The sequence below is a fragment of the Camellia sinensis genome, chromosome 2 (assembly GCF_055761805.1).
Source record: "Camellia sinensis isolate YWXY chromosome 2, ASM5576180v1, whole genome shotgun sequence".
In the NCBI taxonomy this organism is placed as follows: Eukaryota; Viridiplantae; Streptophyta; class Magnoliopsida; order Ericales; family Theaceae; genus Camellia; species Camellia sinensis.
Window position 1 is genome coordinate 65372543 of NC_138962.1, and position 6542 is coordinate 65379084.

Consider the following 6542-nt stretch of genomic DNA (forward strand, 5'->3'; position numbering starts at 1 on the left):
TGTGGCATCATGAGTAGTTGCCTCAATCCCAATAAAAACATTTACTTCTGCTATATACATTCACACACTGTGATTAGCTACATAAAGGAAAACTTCAAATCTAATTTCTGAAATAAGGCCACCACCCTGAATCCTAGGATAACAAACAAAAGTAGAACCAATTCAATGTTAATGAGGAAGGAATAACTCCTATCTGAATATTTCGATATCAAATATGATACTTTAGAATTCCTCCCCCTCATCATCATTTCCTTCATTGTCGTCTTCTTCTTCATCTACAAAAATATACATCACCAGTGCCAAAGCTTTACATAAATATATGTGAATATTCTTTAAATCTGAGAGTCCACTTCAAAAGAAATGTCCCTTGCTATCAAAACTAGAAACTAGAAGATGCTCAACTCAGTTTGCCAAATATATATTTGCTAAAACAGTTATTGCAACGCCAAATTGATGAGTATAGTCAAATTGCAACTACATGATATCTTTCACCACTTAAGGGAAAGGTTAATTTCAGATTATTTCTGAGATCCTTGAATCAAATGGTGAGCTGTACAGAGTCACAGACTACATACCTGTATAAAAAATCGGGCACCAAATTGAAGGGTCATAGACGCTTGGATCATCCCAGCAATCACTTCGAGGATTTTGAGGAGGAGGATATAAGTCTGGATATAGATCATAATGGCTGAGGACATACACACCTTTGCCCCTCTGATATGGTGACAAATCTCCGTCTATGACATTCTGATAATAAGCACTATGTTGGATTAATTCTTTTCCATAGTTCGATTGGGTACACTTCTCTTCTTGATCATACACAAGGTCAATTCCACACTCCTTCACCTGAAAACCAAGCCCCACAACCATTGAAACATTCACTTGATCACCACCTTCAAACTGATTCCCAACATTCCAGTGGCTTAACAATATCATATCTTCTTGTTCATTGCCATAGAACATTGGGCCATAAGTCCACTCCAGACCCCTGGTCTTATTACTGATTTTGATATAAAAATCATAAAACTCCCTAGCTTCATGACGGTCAGAACGTACAGAAGCAACACAAACTATTAATCCTTGGATCTCAAGATTAAAAAGCAAAGGCACAGTGAAAGATATCAAGGGCCCAATACTCCTATTGCTGAACTAATCCGTAACCCCGCTCCCAGGAAAGAAAGTGCTGAATATACCAAATTCAAAGAGCCCCTGTGCCATGGAAATCATAAATTTAACTAGAATTTATGATGTTATATATATATATATATATAGGGAGAGAGGTGGAGCACCTAGAGGGGACCTTTCTCTCGAGTGAATGTCAGGTTATTGCATAGTTCCACCTCATTGTTTCCAAAGGATTCCAAGTCAACAAAACCCAACTTCTTGATGATTTTTGCATCTAAGTTTCCTATGGGTTCTAACTTGAACAACCCATTAACCTTAATTAGTTTATTGCAACCATTTATAAGCATAAAGTCTAGAGACTTCAACAGGCTTGGAAGCATTGTCATTCTTTCCAGTGACTTGCAATCTATTAAAATAATTTCCTTCAAACTCGATGGAAGCTCTGGAAGTGACTGGAGACTCCCACATGTATCTAAATAAAGGGACTTGAGCATAGTAAGGTTCTTGATACTCTCAGGCAAGCTCGAAATCGGATTTAAGCTTAGATCCAATTCCAACAACGAAGATTGGCCACTAAAGTCGTCTATCAGATTGCACTCACCAATTCTTAATTTTACTAAAGTGCAAGGTAAAGAAAGCAATGGTAAATTCACATTCTTGCTTGGCTTTGATGCCATTGACCAAAAAAACAAGGGCCAGGAATCCCCCTTTCGAGTGGTAAGGCATGATTGAATTATAGCTGTTTCATGAGCATGTAGTACAGTCAGAGATTCTAATTTCTCGAGCTCCACCAACAAACTTTCCAGATTTGAGCAACCAGAGAGAATGAGTTTCTCAAGGGATTTTAGCCCACCAATTTCTCTTGGAAGCTTTCTAAGACTTTTGCAGCCTCGTAGATTCAAACAAACAAGTTTCTCTAGGACTCCAATGGATTCATAAACCTTAACCAAACTTACACAATACTTGAGCACTAGTCTCTCGAGACTAGGGAGTCCTGAGAAGTCGGGAGTTTTGGTACGGCTATGGGAGTAACCAAGGTTCAGAAATTTCAACAATCTGAGAATTTGTAAGTAGAAAAAAAGAAGATAAGTAGGAAAGAAAGTAAAATTAGTTCTTGCAAATGCAAATCAAACTACAAGATTCACTACAAACTATGATCATACCTTGGTTCCCTTCCAAACTCTTGTCAAGCTGCTATTTTGCATGTCAAGAGCAACCAGGCTCTCCATATTAAAATCGCTTGGTATAGATTTCAAAGGAAGTCCATGCCAACACAACCATCTCAACTCCTTAGGGAACTCTTTATAGCATCCATTGAGTTGCATATAATTAAGCTGGAGTAGTGTTAGTTTTTGCATCGTTGCAAATGCATCGGTTGCCAAGTTTACTTCATCTGGTGCAGGAAATAATTTTGTTAACGCACTGGCTATTGGTTGCTAGGAGAGGAAGCCGATACGACGCCGTTTTGGTGAATTGCCTTGGTATGCCATATTGGATCTATCAATGGTATCTTTCATGTAGTGTCATTTTGCTTTGTTAACATTAAAATTTGTCGTGAAAGACTTTTCTTCCCTTAACATATGCATGTTGAGGATGAGGCCTCGAACACTTTCTGTACCCTGATATCAAAATAATAATGGTTAAGTTACAGTTACATACCATAAACCTACCCATGCAGATAACAATCCTTGAAAAAATAATAAAAATATATTAGGGCATGTTGCTTACAGTTTTTGTACTCAAGACATAAAAGGAATCTTTTTGATGGCACAGTATGCTCCGTTTCCCCGGTATTTCAGGCGATACTTTGTGAATAATTTCTCTTGCCATCTCTTGGAGTAATTGATGCATCATTAACTTATTGCCGTTTTCAATTGTAATGAGACATCTATCCATGAGATTATGAACTCCAACTGTTGGGTAGAGGTTGCATTCATCTAGTTGTGATAACCCTGTTTCATATTATGCTAATTGATCTTAATTATAATTGTGATTATATGCTTGATATGGTTTTGTGTGATAATTATATGATTATGTATGTTTTTGTAATTCTATCTGTTTACCGTAGGAAAATCTGTTTGATTTTTGCTTTAGAATTTAAATTGAAGGCCTTATCGACCACAGGAGCCAAAATTGACTACGCCATTGTGATTGACATAATTTTTAGAGCCTATGTTGAAATTTAATTAGAAACTGATTTGGATCGGAATAATTAGATTCAGAACGGTTAATTAGGCATAATTATTTAGCCTTAATCAATTTGATTAAGATGGCCTATAAATAGGCCACTGTATACACTTAATTCCTCTCTTTTGAGTTCATTTTGCTGAGATTACACTCTAGAGAGAGAGTGTTTGTCGGTTCGAGAGAGAGAGGGAGCTCAAGTTGAAGAATTAATCAAGAAACTTGAAGATCTTGAAGATCAATTCAAGAATTAACCATAATTTGGGTGATTAGAGCTCCTAGGTAAGCATTTGAGTATAAATTCATGTGTATAAGTTTGTAATCTTGTGAATTCAAAGTCAGATGGTAATCAAGAGCATGAGTTGTGTTGATTATGATGAATTGGGAGCCTATATGCACATGCATGCATAGAATTGCCATGATTTTACACATTCAAGCATGGAGTATGTTGAAAATGAGGAATTGGACACCAAATCTCACATGCATGCATAATTCTCATGAGTTTCATGATTATAAGCATCATTAGTGCCAGTCGAAATGGAATTGGAGTAAAAAATTTACATGCATGCTTGATTGATGGAGATATAAGGCTTGTGTGAAATTTGAATGCATGAATTTTGGTCATGCGAGAGGAATGTTGATTAATTTGAGAATTAGATCATGATTTTGAACAATTGATCTCACATTGCTTACATCCTCATGATATATAATGCATTTCCACGTTTTTGAACCAAGAACATGAGTTTTGGGCCTTTGAATGTTGAGTTTGAACCTCAAAACTAGTTCTGGAAATTTTAGAATTTGGCATGTCCGCTCGAGCGGGGAAAGAGCTGGTCGAGTGTGAATTGTTGGTTCCCAGAACTTTTGCAGACATGGGTATCTGCTCGAGCGGGGATATTCACACTCGAGCGTCAAGCCATGTAGTTTGACAATTAGCTCGAGCACCCGAAGTCACGCTCGAGCGTATTAATGAGGTAACAAGCACTTTTGCAGACAAAGGAGGTCCGCTCGAGTGGGGAAACCTGCGCTTGAGCGGGGAGCCCTATTTCAGGAATTTTGTAAAAATGTTGTGTGTTTTATTTTTCGTTCTCTTTTATTTCTAAGCACTCTTAGGCATGCATTGAACATTACAAATGTATTAAAAAGATAAGAATGAAGCCTAAGAGGGAAATATAAATTAAGAACGGATTGAATCGTTTGTGACCCATTATGTTCATGAAATGTGTAGGGTTAAGCACAAGGACAAACCATCCGGTAGATCACTGTGAGTAATATTTCAGTAGAGATACTTTGAAGTATGTTATTTGTCCTATAGCTTATTCCTATAAAAGTTTTGTAAGCTTGTTAATTTGAATTGTAGACGAATATTTGTTACACCGAATGATTGGGCCAAAAGCCGTATGACATGAATGATTGGGCCTAAGGCTGTTTGACATGAATGAATTGGGCCAAAGGCCGTTTGACATGAATGGATTGGGCCAAAGGCCGTTTAACATGAATTATTGGGCCTAAGGCCGTTTGATATGAACGATCGAGCTAAAGGCCGTTTGACATGAATGATTGGGCCTAAGGCCGTTTGATATAAACGATTGGGCTAAAGGCCATCGGATATGAACAATTGGGCTAAAGGCCGTTGGATATGAATGAATGGGCCAAAGGTCATCGGATATGAGTAAATTGGGCCCGAGGCCGTTTGATACGTCTAGTCGTTTGATATATTAGATAGAAACATGAATTGGGCCCAAGGCCGTTTGATATAACTGTTTCAAAGTTCGTTCATGTATCTTCTTTACTTAATATTATTCACTGGGCTTTCGCTCACTCTCATTCATGTGTCTGTAGGTGAGCCACTAGATGTCCAAACCCAGCCTCAGTGAAGTATGTGAGAGACAGTCAAGTTTTGAAGAGTCAGCCCATACGTCTCACGCATGAGACTTGTTTTCGCCCTTTTGTTCTTTTGTTACATTTTTGGTTATGTTGACGAGAACTTTGGAGCACCTTTGTATATAAGCTTTTGGTTTGGTTGACCATGACCTGAATGATCTTGTTGTGTAAAGCTCATACGTTAACTTCCTTTGTGTGAGTTATTATAGAATACTTTTGCAATGATTTTGTTATGCCATGTAAGCACAGCTCTATGGATAAAGTTTTAAATTGCTTCCATTTTGACCCCTTTACTCTGTTGAAATGCGTTTTGTTTGGTCTGAGGCCGTAGGTAATCTCATGATTACTGGTCGGTTATGTTCTAAACCATAGGGGTGGGTTCAGGTCATGACACTAGTATTTTAACCACACATTCCTTGTCCTTCCCAACAAAGAAACAAGCAATATAGAGGAATAGTTTCTTATCCAGATCATCTTGCAAAGACTCATAGCTTACAGCCAGTTTTTCCATGATATGATTATCAGGATTTGCTTCCAATTTCACCAATGCACTTTCCCATACCTTTACACTTCTGCCACGGAGAGAGGAACCCAACACTTGAAGAGCCAAAGGAAGCCCTCCACAGTGCTGTAGTACACTTCGTGAGTGCTCCGCGTAGCCCTCAATTGGATGGTCTTGCCCAAAAGCATGCCAGCAAAAGAGCTAAAGTGATTCTTTACTATCCAATTCATTAACCTTGAACATTTTACACACTTCATAAGCCATTTGCAATCTCTCATTTCTAGTTGTTATGATAATTTTACTTCCGGGGTAAAGCCACTCTCGCATCCCAAATAATGCATTTAGTTGATCCAATTGATCCACATCATCTAGAACAACAAAAACCTTTTTACAGCATATAGCATCTTTAATCTTCATGACCTCTTCGTCAACACTGCAATTTTTTTGCTTCTTCCCCTTCAAAATATCCCGAAGTAGTTGTCTTTGTAATCGAACCAAACCATTTGGTTGTTTTGAAGCTTCTTTAATATTTGCAAGGAAAATACTATATTTGAATCTTTCAAAGTTCAAGTTACAAACGGTTTTGGCAATGATTGTCTTCTCTATTCCCCACATCCCACATATGACCCCTATGTCGGCATCAGTTGATGTATCTTGTAACCACAAATTAATTTTTTTGACTCAGAAATCTATGCCCACTGGTATTGGGTAACCATCAAAACCGTGCGATTCAATTTTTTCCCTACCTCTTGGACAATTTCCTTGATGAACATTGACTCGTGCCCGCAAAATGTTAATTAAAGTAGGAAACTAGTAAGCATTTCATCAAAATCTAAAAATAAAAAAT

General features: G+C 37.7%; 1 pseudogene; it reads right to left on the reverse strand.

Annotated features, from left to right (window-relative positions):
* Positions 1-222: 222 nt before the first annotated feature.
* On the reverse strand, positions 223-6310 carry LOC114268522 (disease resistance protein Roq1-like; annotated as a pseudogene).
* Positions 6311-6542: the final 232 nt, after the last annotated feature.